General features: G+C 41.3%; 2 protein-coding genes across 27 annotated transcripts in view; both read left to right on the plus strand.

The window, feature by feature from the left end:
* The window catches only part of CASP6 (caspase 6), a 1,021,045-nt gene that overhangs the window by 566,078 nt on the left and 439,254 nt on the right, over positions 1 to 15,713 (plus strand). The gene's annotated exons all lie outside the window — the stretch shown is intronic.
* The window catches only part of ELOVL6 (ELOVL fatty acid elongase 6), a 465,493-nt gene that overhangs the window by 357,938 nt on the left and 91,842 nt on the right, over positions 1 to 15,713 (plus strand). Inside the window, exon 1 of one of the 26 annotated variants that reach the window (XM_021100708.2) lies at positions 14,945 to 15,135. The exons of the other annotated variants lie outside the window; for them this stretch is intronic. The gene's annotated coding sequence lies outside the window, so the exon portion shown is untranslated. Of the gene's footprint in view, positions 1 to 14,944; positions 15,136 to 15,713 lie in introns of those variants that run through there. 26 annotated transcript variants of the gene reach the window in all.

Raw genomic sequence — 15,713 nt, forward strand, 5'->3', positions numbered from 1 at the left:
GGCTAGGGGTCCATTCGGAGCCACCCATAGCAACACGGGATCCGAGCCACGTCTGCAACCTACATCACAGCTCACGGCAACGCCAGATCCTTAACCCACTGAGCAAGACCAGGGATCAAACCTGCAACCTCATGGTTCCCAATCGGATTCCTTAACCACTGCGCCATGATGAGGACTCCTACCACTAGAATTTCTATACACTTTAGAAGGATGTTCATCTTTTCAGGTAATGACTTCTGGTTGTTGAGTGCTGTTATTCTCTAATAAGATTAATATTCATGAGCTGATTACTAAATGTGTCCAGTATTGTAATCTTTACAATACTCCTAGGCAACTAGGGGCTTATTATTTCCTTTTTACTGATGAGGAAACTGAAACACTAAGAGATGAAGTAATTTGCCAAAAATTGGATAGCTACAAAGTGGAAGAAGCAGGTTCAGGGTCTCTCATTCCAAAGTCCTTCCTCTTAATTATGATACTACATTGTCTTCTATGTTTTTTTTCTCTTTCTTTTTTTCCTTTTCTTTTCTGTTTTTGCTTTCTAGGGCCGCACCCTCAACATATGGAAGTTCCCAGGCTCGGGGTCAAATAGGAGCTGCATTTGTGACCTACACCACAGCTCATGGCAATGCTGGATCCTTAACCCACTGAGGGAGGCCAGGGATCAAACCTGTGTCCTCATGGATACTAGTCGGGTTCAGGTTCGTTACACTGAACCACACCGGGAACTCTTTTTTTTTTTTTTGCTTAGACTTCTTTATGTCCTAGGAGCACTGGCTCTTATGAATGGGAAAGCATTTCAAGTTTCATTATTGCCGTACTTAGTAAATTACATATAAATCTTGTGACACACCCAAGCACCTGCCTTATCATCCACACCCAAATACTGGTCTCGTTGGTGACTTGTTACTATAGTAATGATATGAGAAACCTCAAAAGTCTCTCTTGTCATGTGGAATTTATGCAAATAAGAGGTGCAGAAATTCCACTAAGGATTTTAGTTTCCTTTTAAAGTTATATTTTTATTATCAAACTATATTATTACCAAATAATGAGAGTAAAGCATAGAAATGAAAGGATCATACGGTGAATGAGTCTCCAAAATCATTTAAATCATGTCAAGAAAGACATTTTAAGTATTCTATTTTTTAAAATTTTTAAACAGTTATAGCTTTTAAAAAATACACTTTGGAGGATTTTTGAACATATTTGCTTAACTTTCCTTATTGTAGAGAAATCATCAGTTTTGGAAATGGGCTATTGACAGGTGATGAGTAAGAGAGTTCCTTTTGCTAGACAATATAGTGACATGATAAGATGAAAATTATCAGAATGTTTGGGTATATTATAGAGAACACATCAAAAACCTAGATCAACCTATACAAGCAAAAAACACAAAACTTATGAGTTTAATTTTTGCTGCCTCTTTGTTCAAGTTTGGCAGTTCAGGCAATGAGAATTTTGTGTGAACTTGAGTGCATAGATTTTCAGTTAGTTTGGAAGCGTGTGGAATATAATACAGAAAAGAAGAAACAGTTTCCACTTAGATTTTCACTTTTTAATAGCATGATTGCTCACTGGCTTTGTTATGTGCTTGTCTTAAAGCACAAGTAAGAACTCAACTAAGAACATAATTAGGAAAGTACAAAGCTCTTTAAAATCTATAGGGAACAAGTTCATTTATCAATTTTAGAGTAGTTATAAAATGTTTTTCTATGTAGTTCTTTTCTAAGTGGAAATTTTTCTATGTAGGTAGGTAAATATCAATCTTAGAAAGACACTTTGACAGGAAAATAGAGTTATCCAGATAGAATATCTGTCTTATTCCAGCTTTTTTTTCCTGTTTCATCTTTGGCTTGATTTGTGGTCACCCAGCTGTGAAGAGACTGATTCATCTCTTGCTTAGAACTAAATCATCGCTCTCTACTCTGGTAAACTGCCCAGCCTGGGAATGGCCTTGATGTCATTCTTCTCATCAATGTCTTGAGTAGGGGGCTGCTAGCTAGGAGCCCCTCTGCCTGGATATTCTGTATATTTGGGTTTGTCACCTTGCGGAGTGGACACTGGGAATGATTAGCTGGGAAATAACCCTTTCTTTGTCCCAGGGGGCCACTGGGGTTTTGTTTTCCCTCTGTGTTCCTTTGTATTCCCTCTTTGTTTTAGGGGGGGATTATTTCTTTCTTTCTTTCTTTTTTTTTTTTTTTTTTTTTTTTGGTCTTTTTTCCTTTTCTAGGGCTGCTCCTGCAGCATATGGAGGTTCCCAGGTTAGGGGTCTAATCGGAGCTGTAGCCGCCGGCCCATGCCAGAGCCACAGCAACGCAGGATCCGAGCCGCTTCTGCAACCTACACCACAGCTCATGGCAATGCCGGATCCTTTAAACCACTGAGCAAGGCCAGGGACCGAACCCGCAACCTCATGGTTCCTAGTCGGATTCGTTAACCACTGCGCCACGACGGGAACTCTGGGGATGGATTCTTTCTGTACCTAGCTCTAAACCTAACTCTTTCCTTCTGGGCCTGGTTTGCATTTACTCTATAAATGCAAAACACGAATTCAGAGATTTTTCACCTTATCCACAGATTCAGGACTTCCATTAAACAATAATCGAACTAATGAAGTAACCGAGGGACTTGTATCATATCTTGTGTATCAATAATACAATATAGTATAATGTAATACATACTTATAGAAAAACATAAAGATAAGTGGAAAATAGCACTGGAGTCTAGTTGAAACCACCTTGCACAGCTTATCTCCATCTCTTCCCTGTTCCTCTGTCTGCCTGGTCTGCTGCCCAATCACACCAATCCTCTCCCCTTGAATGCCCCCCACCCCCGTTCCTCTTTCAGCTGGTATAGACCCTCTTACACTGCAGCATGCTGCACACTGGCTTCAGATGTGGGTTTTAACCCAACCCAGGGGCTAGTGTTGTGAGAGAGCAAAGTCAGAACAAAAGGAGCACAGCTGGTTGGCTGATGATAAGAAAGTCTTCAACAAGTGATGGGTTCTGGCTTCTAAAGTTAGAACTTTTGAAGTGCTGGAATTTCCATCTTCACCAATGTATTTCTTGGCAGACATCCTCTTCTTCATAGTGATTGCTATTGTTCCATTTGGAATTGGTTCAGTTCTTCAAAGCAAGGAGAATCTGTTTAAAGACTCAGCTACATGTTGTGTTTTTGTTGGCCACACCCAAGTGGGGAGACACTAACTGCATCCTTCCTGGCTCATTATATGTCATTAAGGTCCTTTCTGCAGGTGAGGTACCGTGTAAGGTTGGAGAGAGCAGGGCCACAGCTGACTCCCAAGGAAGGACCTCTTGAGTCATTTGTACTTTCAGGAGCTCATCACCCGACTGATGATTGTTCAGGTTTTCCTAGGGAAAAGGGGAGATTAATATAAAATGTTCGTGTTCATCACCAAAAAAATTGGAAATGAATGTAAGCAAATATGATTTAATGCCAGTGTAATGCGTATACTATAAGCACTGTGACAAGTTTATTGATTTACAGTGGAAGATAGCCTCTCCAGTAACTGAAATCATCCTAACGACTCCCTGTGACTCTCCATTTCTCAGTGAAACACCTACCTAAGGGTTTTGGATTGGGGTGGAATCAAAATACAGGGAATGACCTCATTTGTGGGTCATTTCGCCTGGAATAGAACCTGACCCACTGTGGGTCTCTATCCAGTGGGTCATAGAGAATATGCCTGCATAGGACAGAGTCAGGATCTTTGCTTTAAAATTGCTGTGGCAGGGAGTTCCCGTTGTGGCGCAGTGGTTAACGAATCCGACTAGGAACCATGAGGTTGCGGGTTCGATCCCTGCCCTTGCTCAGTGGGTTAACCATCCGGCATTGCCGTGAGCTGTGGTGTAGGTCACAGACGTGGCTCGGATCCCGCGTTGCTGTGGCACTGGCGTAGGCCGGCGGCTACAGCTCCGATTGGACCCCTAGCCTGGGAACATCCCATATGCCACGGAAGCGGCCCAAGAAATGGCAAAAAAAAAGACCAAAAAAAAAAAAAAATTGCTGAGGCAGTCTCTTGACTAATTTTTTCTCAAGACTACTCTTCTTGTGTTATTAAAGTCACTGTCACTTATTTTATGTTCCTGTTTTTGTTGCTTTTTTTGTGGGGGTGGGGGTGATGAACTTGGAGGGTTTCTGTTTTTTTTTAATTTTTTAATTATAGTTGATTCACAGTATTCTGTCAATTTCTGCTGTATAGCAAAGTGATCTAGCTATACATATACATATACATTCTTTTTCTCATATTATCTTCCATCATGTTACATCACAAGTAATTGGATATAGTTCCTTGTGCTATACAGCAGGATCTCATTACTTATTCACTCCAAATGCAATAGTTTACATTTGCTAACCCTAAACTCCCAGTCCATCCCACTCCTCCCCCTCCCCCTTGGCAACCACAAGTCTGTTCCCAAGTCCATGAGTTCATTCCTTTTATGTAGACAGGTTCGTTTATGCCATATATTAGATTCCAGATATAAGTGATATCATGTGGTATTTGTCTCTTTCTGATTTACTTCACTTAGTATGAGAGTCTCTAGTTCCATCCCTGTTGCTACAAATGGCATTATTTTGTTCTTTTTATGGCTGAGGAGTATTACATGTGTATATGTACCTCCACTCATCTCTCAATGGACATTTAGGTCGTTTCCATGTCTTGGCTACTGTGAATAGTGCTGCAGTGAACATAGGGGTGCGCGTATCTTTTTCAATGAAAGTTTTGTCCAGATAGATGCCCAGGAGTGGGATTGCTGGATCATAGGGTAAGTATTTAGTTTTCTGAGGTACCGCCATACTGTTTTCCATACTGGTTGTACCAATTTATATTCCCGCCAACAGTGTAGGAGGGTTTCCTTTTCTCCACACCCTCCTAGCATTTGTTATTTGTAGATTTATTAATGATGACCATTGTGACTGGTGTGAAGTGGTACCTCATTGTAGTTTGGATTCATTTGCTTTCTTGATGGAAAGCTCAGCTTTTTTTTTTTTTTTAAGGTTTTATTGAAGTCTAGTTGATTTACAATGTTGTACCCTAAACTTCCAATACAGTATTCAAATTTTAACGTGCACTCAGGAGTTCCCGTCATGGCACAGTGGTTAACGAATATGACTAGGAACTGTGAGGTTGCAGGTTTGATCCCTGGCCGTTCCCAGTGGGTTAAGGATCCGGCATTGCTGTGAGCTGTGGTGTGGGTTGCAGATGCGGCTCGGATCCTGCGCTGCTGTGGCTCTGGCCTAGGCCGGTAGCTACAGCTCCGATTCAACCCCTAGCCTGGGACTCTCCATATGCCGTGGGAGCAGCCCTAGAAAAGACCCAAAAAAAAAAAAAAAAAAAAAAAAAAAAAGTGCATTCAGGTCACCTGATGAATCCTGATAAATGTGAGCTCTTTTTTTTTTTTTTTTTTTTTTTTTTTTCAGGAAGGCAGTATGTAGGAATACAAATTTTTTATCTCAGATGGTTATGCTGGTTGTCACTACCCTTTGAAAAGCAAAGCTCTTAGTCATCCTAAGAAATTGCTGAGATTTCTTGGGATGGGTTATTTCTATACAACCTAGCCCTTTTCTTTGAACTTGTTTGAATGGACTCTGTAAACACAAAACATGGAATCAGAGTATGAAAACTTTTGACCTTATCTATGCATTCAGGACTGCCATTAAAGTATAATTGGGCCAATGAAGTAATTAGAAAACTGTATTATATAACTATATAATATATGTATAGTTACATATATATAACAGTTATGCATAATTGTGTAATATAACTATTAGAGAATACATTAATATTATTATATAATACATTAATATACTATATCATATATATAATATTTGTAGAGATAATGTAAAGATAAATGAAAAACAGCACTAGAGTTTAGTTTGCATGAAATATCTCACCTCTATTTATTTGAGCTGACGTTGATGAGGTATGCCCTGTCTAGCTGTGTCAAATGAGGTTATTTGTTTTGTTTTTTAATGATGCATCCTTGGGAGTTCCCTGGTGGTCTGGTGGTTAGGACTCAGTGATTTCACTGCTGTAGCCTGGGTTAAATCCCTGCTCTGGGAACTGAGATCCCACACCAGGCTGCTACATGTCATGGCCAAAAACCAAAACAAAACAAGAACTGCCAAATACCTTCTGATGTATACTCATCAAATCCTAGGATTAGGAGTTTGATGTTCCTCGCACAATATTATGGCCTAGCCTGCGATAACTAGTGACTTGATAAGTACATGGTACAGAGATAGATTATTAGGTAGCTTTTAATTGGTAGATTTAAGGGTCTAGGAACTCGACAAAGGGATAAGCCATTCTGTGTAGACTGAGGGGTGGAGGAGAGAAATGTGTATGCAGGACAATCATCAAGTCATAATAATATTTTTTGGAAGATTTAGCATTGGTATAATTAGTAACTACTTCCAAAGGTAAAACCACAATTTAAAGAGGAATTATATTGAAGAATTGGTATGCTCTAGTGTTGGCGATAGCTAGGAAAAAAAATGACAACCCAACCAAAAAGCTCCCAGTCAAGTGATACAAAAAGGAACTGCAAGTCAGGAAGTATGTCTTTTCCCTGTTCAATATGAATGAGAAAAATGCCATAATCCACCTGAAAGAGGGCGGACCGGTTGATTATCAAGAGAGCAAGAGTTCATTCTGACTGTTGGAGATTTGAACTCCTGGTTATTAGCTCACTTAACTCTGTGTCCAAAAGTGTCTTAGGCACATGAAATGAGTAGACCGATTACATCAAATGACAATAATTGCACAGTTTAGACAGGCATTGATGGGAATGTAAGCAATGTGCATAGATTCTAGGCGAGAGGGGCAGGTGGGGGGAAGCAAGAGTAACCCTGTTAAATCCTATTAAACAGGTCAGGCAAACTCCTATAACCCAAGACATTGCTAATAGTGTGAAAGGCAGGATGTCTAGGATGGGGTTGTAGGGCCACAAAGAGCCCAGAAACCAAAGACATTTCTGTAGCTGGAAGACACACCATCCCTGTGTCTTGTGCATTTTCAAGTTCTAGAAGAATGGCACGTCAATCACCTGCTGCCCAATTTGTGGGAAGACTACAGAGCTCCCTCCTCATCTGCAGGAGCTATGTTCCAAGACCCCTAGTGGATGCCTGAAAACTCAGATAGTGCCAGACCCTATATATATATATATACACTGTATTTTTCCTTATACACACATACCTATGATAATTTAATTTATAAATTAGTCACAATAAGAGATTTACGAGAATGACTAAACATAAAAAATAGAACAGTTAGAACAATACACAGTCATTGTAGTTATGTGAATGTGGTCGCTCTCTCTCAAGCATCTTATTATACTGTACTCACCCTTGTGGTGATGTGAGGTGATAAAATGCCTGTGTGATGAGATGAAGTGAAATGAATGATGGAAGCATTGTGAGGTAGTGCGGGGCTAACTGCAGTGTTGACCTCCTGAGGATAGGTCAGAAGGACCAGTGTCTGCCTCAGGTGATCGTGGATCATGGGGCCATGACCATATGGATGGCTGGATGTCAGGGGCAGGGAATGTGGATGGTTGGGGATTCAGGGCAGGACAGAAGAGGAAGACACTGTAATTTCAGCATATAATGTAAAACTTCTGGAATTTTCTATGAATGTTTTTGTAAAAAGTATATTTTGACCACAGATAACTGAAACAGTAGAAAGTGAAACCACAGATAAGGGGGCAGGTGTGTGTAGGGGGGACTAGTATATTCTCAAGTGTGTGTGTGACAGAGGACTTTTTTCTTTTTTTGGCCATACCCATGGCATGTGGAAGTTCCCAGGCCAGGGATCAAACCCGCACCACAGCAGTACCCAGAGCCATGGCAGTGACAATGCCAGATCCTTAAACCACTGAGCCACCAAGGAGCTCCTAGAGGACTTTATTAAAAAGAAAAACAAACAAAAAAAACCCTTAGACTTTTTAACCTGAAGTATAAAATTAGGAATGTAGTTAATACTCTCAAAACACACACACATGGGTATCAAAACCTTTTTGATTTGTATATGGAAGTTCCCAGGCTAGGGGTCGAAACCGAGCTGTATCCGCTAGCCATAGCAATGCCAGATCCTAGCTGTGTCTGCTGCCTCCCCCACAGCTCACGGCAACACCAGATCCTTAACCTACTGAGCGAGGCCGGGGATCAAACCTGCATCCTCATGGATACTAATCAAGATTTGTTTCTGCTGATCCGTGACGGGAACTCCACCTTTTTGATTTTTGAAGTCTAGCCCCATTCTATTAAACGCAAGCCTAGGAAATAGTAAGAAGAGGGTGATGCAACAGTAAAGCATGTGGCAAATTCCAGGACCATCACCTACAATTTACATGGGTCTTGTGAACTCCAAGCCCTTTCCCTCATCTGTAAACTGATACGATAACATCAATATGATAAAATGAGAGCACCTTTCACTTAGAGATGTTTAAAAAAAAAAAAAAGCTATAATAATCCATGCAAGAAATTTGCAGAAAATAGTTAACCTAACAGTTTAAACTCTTTGTATACAGCAACTTACTCTTTCTCTGGGGATGAAATACTCCAAGCCAAGTTATTAGTTCCCAGGTAAATGAGCCTAACCAGCTCTGTCACAGCCCACTCAGAAATCATTCCCCACTTCCTGTAGCAGAAATAGGAATTCTGGGAATGTCACAACTGATTTTGTGATTTAAAAGTTTTTTATAAAAAGCTATTAGTATGGGAATGATAATATCCCTTTTAGAATTCAATCAGGAAGTTACCTTTTGAATATGGAAAGTGCTTTCTATTTCTGTTAGAGAGAAGAGCCACTCATTTCAGAATCAGTATGTTTCTGATGTCTGAATGAAAAAGGTGGCACCCCACAAATGAGGAACAAACTGAACAAGGAGCAAAGTGCTTCTCTAATCTTATCAAGTTGCCATTTCGGTTGTCTGCCAGCATCACTGGGCTATGAAACACAAAGGACACTGGCATTTGATAACGACTCCAAGAGACCACAGTACCAGCAGTAATCAGCGGACAGACACGGACCAGTGACAGGTGACAACCGTGGCTTACCCGGCGCCCTCACCACCACTGCTACTGCTGGTAGTAGAGCTACTAAGAAAGCGTGGGCCCCTTGGGGGCATGTCGCTAGCTCAGATGTAAATGTGTTGTGCCCTGAAAGAACAGAGACCACTCCCACTGAGAAAAAACAATTCCTGGCCAGGGCCACACACTGCCTAAAAGCAGCCTGATATCCCAAAGCCCCAACAAAGAAACGGACCGTGCCCGCCGCGTTTATAAAGGCAAACTTACATCCAGGTTGGGAGGGGGTGCGCATGCATGAGTAGGGTACAAAAACAAAGCGCAGTTAAATTACTTCAAACCTTAACTAGTAATAGTGTTTAGGTGAATAATGATAATGATTTATGGTAAGGGCCGTCTTTCCTGACTTCAAGCAGGCAGCTTATGCTGGCACCAAAGAGGTAATTAGATGGGAAACCTTGTAGCATCTGCAGTCCTCCTTATCAGCTAACTTTGTTCTTCTAGGGGAAGGGGCTGCGGCAGGGAGCTGTAGGTGCTGGGTTGATTCTTTATACCGGCTTGTGGAATGTTAACAAGGCCCTTCAAATGGACAGAAGGAAGGTGATCAGAAGCACAGGAACCAGCTTTTGGAAAAGTTGGGAAGCGAAGATACCACAGCCAGGCTAAGCTATCTAGATGCTAGTCCTTCTGTTTTCAATGCACATTCTCCACCACCAGCTGAATTTCTTGTATTTGTAAAATGTTTACCTGATATCCCAAAGCATTGCAAGGTACCTTCATCCTAATAAGAGGCTAATTAATACTATACTAGTAAAATTGAAATACTTCTGCAAGGATCACAGTGACTCTTCCAGATAAGGAGGACCACGTGGGTAATTGCTAGTCACCTGCTAACGCTTTTTCAGCACATCCATCACCCCCTCCCCCAGAGCACCTGGTATACTCTTTTCTGAGTATGTGGCCCCAGAGAAATGCTGTTTGTGTTGCATTCTTCAGGTGCATTGTGGGGCTGAATATTAGAATTACCTGGGCAGCTTTTACAAGAGATTCACAACAATCAAATCAGATTCTCTGGGAGGCAGTTCTCAAATTCTGTATTTTTGTTTTTTTCTTAAGTTCTCCAGATGATTCTAATTGTGCCCCCAGGGCTTCGAATTATGCAGCTTTCAAGAATTAAAAGGAGAACTGTCAGCCACTCATTTCTGCCTCGGGGTGAATCGATTCCCATGGACTGAGTTTTTCTGGAACCAAAAGGCAGGAGAATGAGTGAATGAGAAATTTCAATAGTGGTGGTGAGCTGTAATCAAAAAAGCAAACATTTCAATGGTGTGTAGTTTATTAAAAAAAAAAAAGACTTTAACAGTGTGTAAATTTCGGGATAACAAAACTTGTTCAATATTTTGTTCATTCTAAATGACTGGTTGCAAAGCACTTGCAGAAAAAAGCTTAAGGCTTTGCATTTTTCGCAGGGCCTAGAGCCTTCTTAGGACCTAGAGCGGAATATTACTGCTACATACTCTCAATAAGTCATTGATAAATGTCCCTTACCTGTTAGTGGTTAAAATCATAATAAAAGAGGTTATCTAAGAAATATTTGAAAAACTAGTCATTTTGGGAAAGTCTACCATGGGGTTTTTATGGTATCTAAAGACTTTATGCACAGTATTATTCAAGTTTTGTTAAACTTTAGGTACTACTTAAAAACATTAATATATTTGTTAAAAAATATCCTTGGAGTCCCCACTGTGGCGCAACGGGATCAGCAGCTTCTTGGGAGTGCTGGGTCACAGGTTCGATCTCTAGCCCGGCACAGTGGATTAAGGATTCAGCATTGCTGCAGCTGCAGTTTAGGTCATGACTGTGGCTTGGATCTGATCCCTGGCCCAGGAACTCCGTATGCCACAGGGCAACCAAAATGGGGGGAAAAATATATGTGTGTGTGTGTGTGTGTGTGTGTGTGTGTGTATATATATATATAAATATATTTAAATGTGTGTATATATATATAAATCCTTGGTTGCAATTAACACATAGTCACGAGGGCACTTGGACAGTAAGGATGTGAGCAGCATCATTCAGATAGTGCTAAAACTTTGCGTATCTGTTGGTAACCTAAAGAGTTCATTAAATATAGTCTTTCAGTTGGAAGTAAAAAGTGCTCAGAATTAAAGGCAAGAAACAATCCAAAAAATTAAAAAGAATAGATCCCCCAGAGCCAACCTTTGTTCTCTTTAGCAGAGTGAGTGGTAGAAATTGGTCTGGATTTGATACTTGAGTGCACAAAGGCTTAGAAGTGAGAAGAGGAAGTGGCTGATCAGCAGAAATTGCTTCCTCTCACTGTATCTTCTTGTGGAACGAAAATCGGGGCGGGGGGGGGGGGAACCCAACTCCCCCCCCCCCTTTTTTTTTTAGGGCTGCACCCATGGCATGGAGTTTTCTAGGCTAGGGGTCGAATCAGAGCTACAGCTGCCAGCCTAAGCCACAGCCACAGCCACGCACGATCCAAGCTGTGTCTGTGACCTACACCACAGCTCACAGCAGTTCTTAACCCACTGAGCAAGACCGGAGATCAAAAAACTCATGGTCACTAGTCGGATTTGTTTCCGATGCGCCACAACGGCAACTCCACTTCTCCACTTTTTCGTGAAATGCAAAGTCAGGTTTGGGACTTAGTAGTAGCCCTGCCTCCAAAGTGGCATGGGAACTAAAGGACACAGGAAAAGCACTCTGAGTGGAAGAGCAAGTGAGGTGGCCCCATGATGGCAGCGGGGGACTGGGGAAGTCACAGGTAATTACCATGTGCCAGGAGACTAGGGGATTGCCAGCAAATGGGGGCGATGGAACCATCCTGAACCAGCCCTGAGGGTGTTTAAGGGGCAGGTTAGGTGTGGTGTTCCCCTCAGAAAGGCAGGGACTGGACAAAGCCCTGACAAACACCTGGATATGACAAAACAGTTTATAGCCCATTGGCAAGTTTTGAGATTCTTTGCTATGAAAATTCAGCCTCGGTAGAGATGGTTGCAGTTCTGTTAGAGATTGTTAGCTGCTGAATGACAGGTTTAGCCCAAGTTGACTTGGGAAAGGGGCCAGAGTTTGTTTAAGAAACTGAGAAAAATCTTAGACAAAGTTCACTGTCACTTAAAAATTGTATGTTTAAACACTGTTGATAGAGGTAGGTCAGCTATATAGCCATTCCCTTTGCTTCCAAATCATTTCCAAAAAGAGATAAAAGATTAGACATATAAGAGAAGTACAGATGCAGCAGAACAAGAGGAAAAAAATTTTATGTGCATAGTTATTCTCTAAAAATTTATCTATAGCCAAGGAGAGAGGGGGGAATCATTTTTTAACAGGCAAAAATAGTTTGGAACAAAGATAGAGTTAAATAAGGGAAAGAAATCGCCAAGACTCATCTCTGCCCATCTCTGAAAAGTAAAGTATTAACAACCCAGAGCCCCAAGGGAATAAAAATGTATCTTCAGTTCTCATTCAAATAAAAATGCATTAGGCTCGGGTCCAGAGAACAGTTTTGGATTTGATTCTTCTTTTTTTTTTTTTGTCTTTTTGCCTTTTCTAGGGCTGCACCCACGGCATATGGAGTTTCCCAGGCTAGGGGTCGAATTGGAGCCATAGCCACCAGCCTATGCCAGAGCAACACAGGATCCGAGCTGCGTCTGCGACCTACACCACAGCTCACAGCAACGACGGATCCCTAACCCGCTGAGCAAGGCCAGGGATCGAACTGGCAACCTCATGGTTCCTAGTCGGATTCGTTAACCACTGCGCCAGGACGGGAACTCCCAGCTGAAATTCTTAAAACCAAACTTTGGTAAAAAACAAAAAGTTTTTTTCATTTTGTTATTTATTTTCCTAATTAAAAAAAAAACACAAAAAGTCAGTCGCCATGATGTCACTTTTTCCCCCATAAAATTTACCAAGAGTTAATTTCCCTACCCTCCCATTTTGAGAGAGATAGTACTTTTTTCTTGGAGGAGGATAGTTTTTTCTAGAATACTAGAGCTATGTATCCATCTGTGTATCTGTATCAGCACTTATAGTTATAATACTTTGATGTAAACTTTCATTTAAAAGATGGAAACTTGTGTCCTAGGTTTAGGGAGTCTATTGATATTATATTTTTAGCTCTCTATGCTTAATCTGTTCTGGATTACCACACAATTATTCAGGAGGTAGTTGATTGAAGCCATGTGGTTGAGAAGCATATGCTTGGAGCAGTTAAAAGTACTTAAGAGCAGTTTAGGACGCCATCCTTTCTCGAACCTTCCCCCCACCTGGACTCACCCTACTTACCCAGGGACCATCCTTAGCCCCTTAGCCAAGCTACACTCTAGTTTTCCGACTTTCCAGGATGTGGTTCCTTCTCCCTGGAATGGCCTTCCATACTTCTCAAGGCCAGCTCTTTCCCATTGCTGTGCTCTCAGCTCTTCTGAGATACTCCTTGTTCTCCATCTGAAAGAGCTCCCCATCCTCAAAAACTGCCTCTCCTCATACTCTGGAGTTTTCTTTCAAGACACACTGTAGAGGGTTATTTTTATGTTGTTGATTAGCATCTCTCTTTCCCCTACTCAGCAGAGGCTCACCATTGTTGTCCGTCTTTTTCATTTCTGTGTATCCAGCACTTAGCATAGCAGCTGGCAGGTGATAAGTGTCCAGTAAATATTTGTGGAATTAGTGAGATGTATATATCATTAGCTCAAATCCACCAACTTTATATAACTAGCTTGCTTTACCATCATGCGGCCATGAAGAAAGAGAAGGTTCCTGTTTGATTGGTCTTTATTAGTCATGATTTACCAAGTTATAAGTTACTGGTAAATTTCTAGTAGTAGTTTTGTCAGTGGTAAATTACAGAGCATGTTGTTACTAAAATGGGTTACCACCCTTGAGAAACCTAAACGTCAAGGATTAAAATCTCTCCATGCATTTCTGTAATGACTTGGCAGAAGCTGTGGGATGGAGGAAAGAATTGTACTCATTCTGATAGCAGATCTGCTATTTTTCAATCATTTATTAGTGACTTTTCTTAAGAATCCCTAAGTGCCTCCATTTTCTTACCTGTAAAAAGCAATCATGGTGACTCGTAGGAATAAGGTACGTGATACTCGACACACAGTTAAAACCTGCCATAATAAATAACTGAATCTGCATGGTCTTGTTATTTTGAAATTAATGAAAAGTGGAGCACAGGCAGCTGGCTGCCTGGGAATTCTAGGCATCTGTGAGCTCATTGCCAATTGTGTTGGTTCCACAAATTAGTTATTGTCTCAGAGTGGGTTGTCAAGGAATCTATGTAATGTGAGTTACAAGTCTTTTGTGAATTGCAAAGTGCCAAGTAAAGTATGGTCTCATTACTGTTATAATTAATATAGTTAAAAAATAGATTCTACTAATAAATAAGAGAAACGTATGAATAGTGATAAGCTTTTACCTTTTAAATTTAGATAGACTTACCAGAAGCATAAGCTTAACTGACCTGGATAGAATAGGATCTCCAGCTAAGTTAACCTCCAAAACCTTTGGAGATGCTCATGCTTCATAATGTAAGTAGGACCCTTGTGGGTTTTCCAGGGACAGACCCCTCCCCCTTGTGCTCTGCTTCAGCTCCTCTCTGAAGTACCTACAGAACAGAAGCTGATGCACATTTCCTGAGTGGTTTTACAAGTGCTAAAACCCCTGCCAAATGGAAGAAATTAACTTCTTGATGACCAGAGCACACAGCACCCCCTACCCCCTACCATCTATTGGTGCCTAAGGATCATCTTACCCCCTGTGACACCGCCCTGTTTCCTCCCCATCAACCAATCAGAGAGTTGTGTGAAAGCAGCCCACTTAACCTGCCTTTAAAAGCGCTTTGCTGAGATCCTTTGGAGAGCTCTGGCTTCTTGAGCACGGGTTGCTCGAGACTCCTTGTTTGGTGCCTTATGAAGTGAATGCTGCACTTTCCTTCACCACAACCCGGTGGTAGTTGGTTGGAGGTTGGCTTTTCTGCAGGCAGACCAGACGACCCCAGTTGGGTTTGGTGATAATAGTGAAATTGTCCTCCTCGCCAGGGAGTAGAAGGTAAGTGTGTAAAATCAGCTTTGAAGTCTGCTTTCCAACTTTGCTCCAGAGAAAGTCCCAGTGGTGAGCTTCTTAAGTGGAAGTAACCATAACATGCAAAATCACCAAAGGCAACCAGCTGGTAATCCAGGCTCATGCTAGAGTAGACTTAATTCAGTCTCAGTGTCAAAGAATCACTGAATTCTAGAGCTGGAAGGAATTAAAATTTACTTATGAAAAGTCTAGGAATTCCTGCTGTGGTACAGTGGGTTAAGAAACCGACTGCAGTGGGTAGGGTTGCTGTGGAGGCTCAGATTCAGTCCTTGGCCTGGGAACTTCCATATGCTGCAGGTATGGTCGTTAAAAAAAAGAAAAAAAAAAAAGTCTGTAAAGTTCTGTTGATTTCCAGTCTTCTAAGGAAACCAAAGAAATTAGTGTTTTTATGTTCTTGACATATATAATACCAGACAATAAAATTTCCAAAGCTGTCATTTTCCCTGCCAAGCTTTTACCATGGTGCCCCTGGCCTTCCAACCATGAAGGAAGAAAGGGACTAGTTGTACATTTATGTGAGTTCCCCAGCTCATTTTATTTTTTTA

The sequence above is a fragment of the Sus scrofa genome, chromosome 8 (genome assembly GCF_054392235.1).
Source record: "Sus scrofa isolate SSC_HxYL_T2T_F1_AM1 chromosome 8, Sscrofa_HxYL_maternal_Yorkshire_Landrace_v2.0, whole genome shotgun sequence".
NCBI classification, from domain to species: domain Eukaryota; kingdom Metazoa; phylum Chordata; class Mammalia; order Artiodactyla; family Suidae; genus Sus; species Sus scrofa.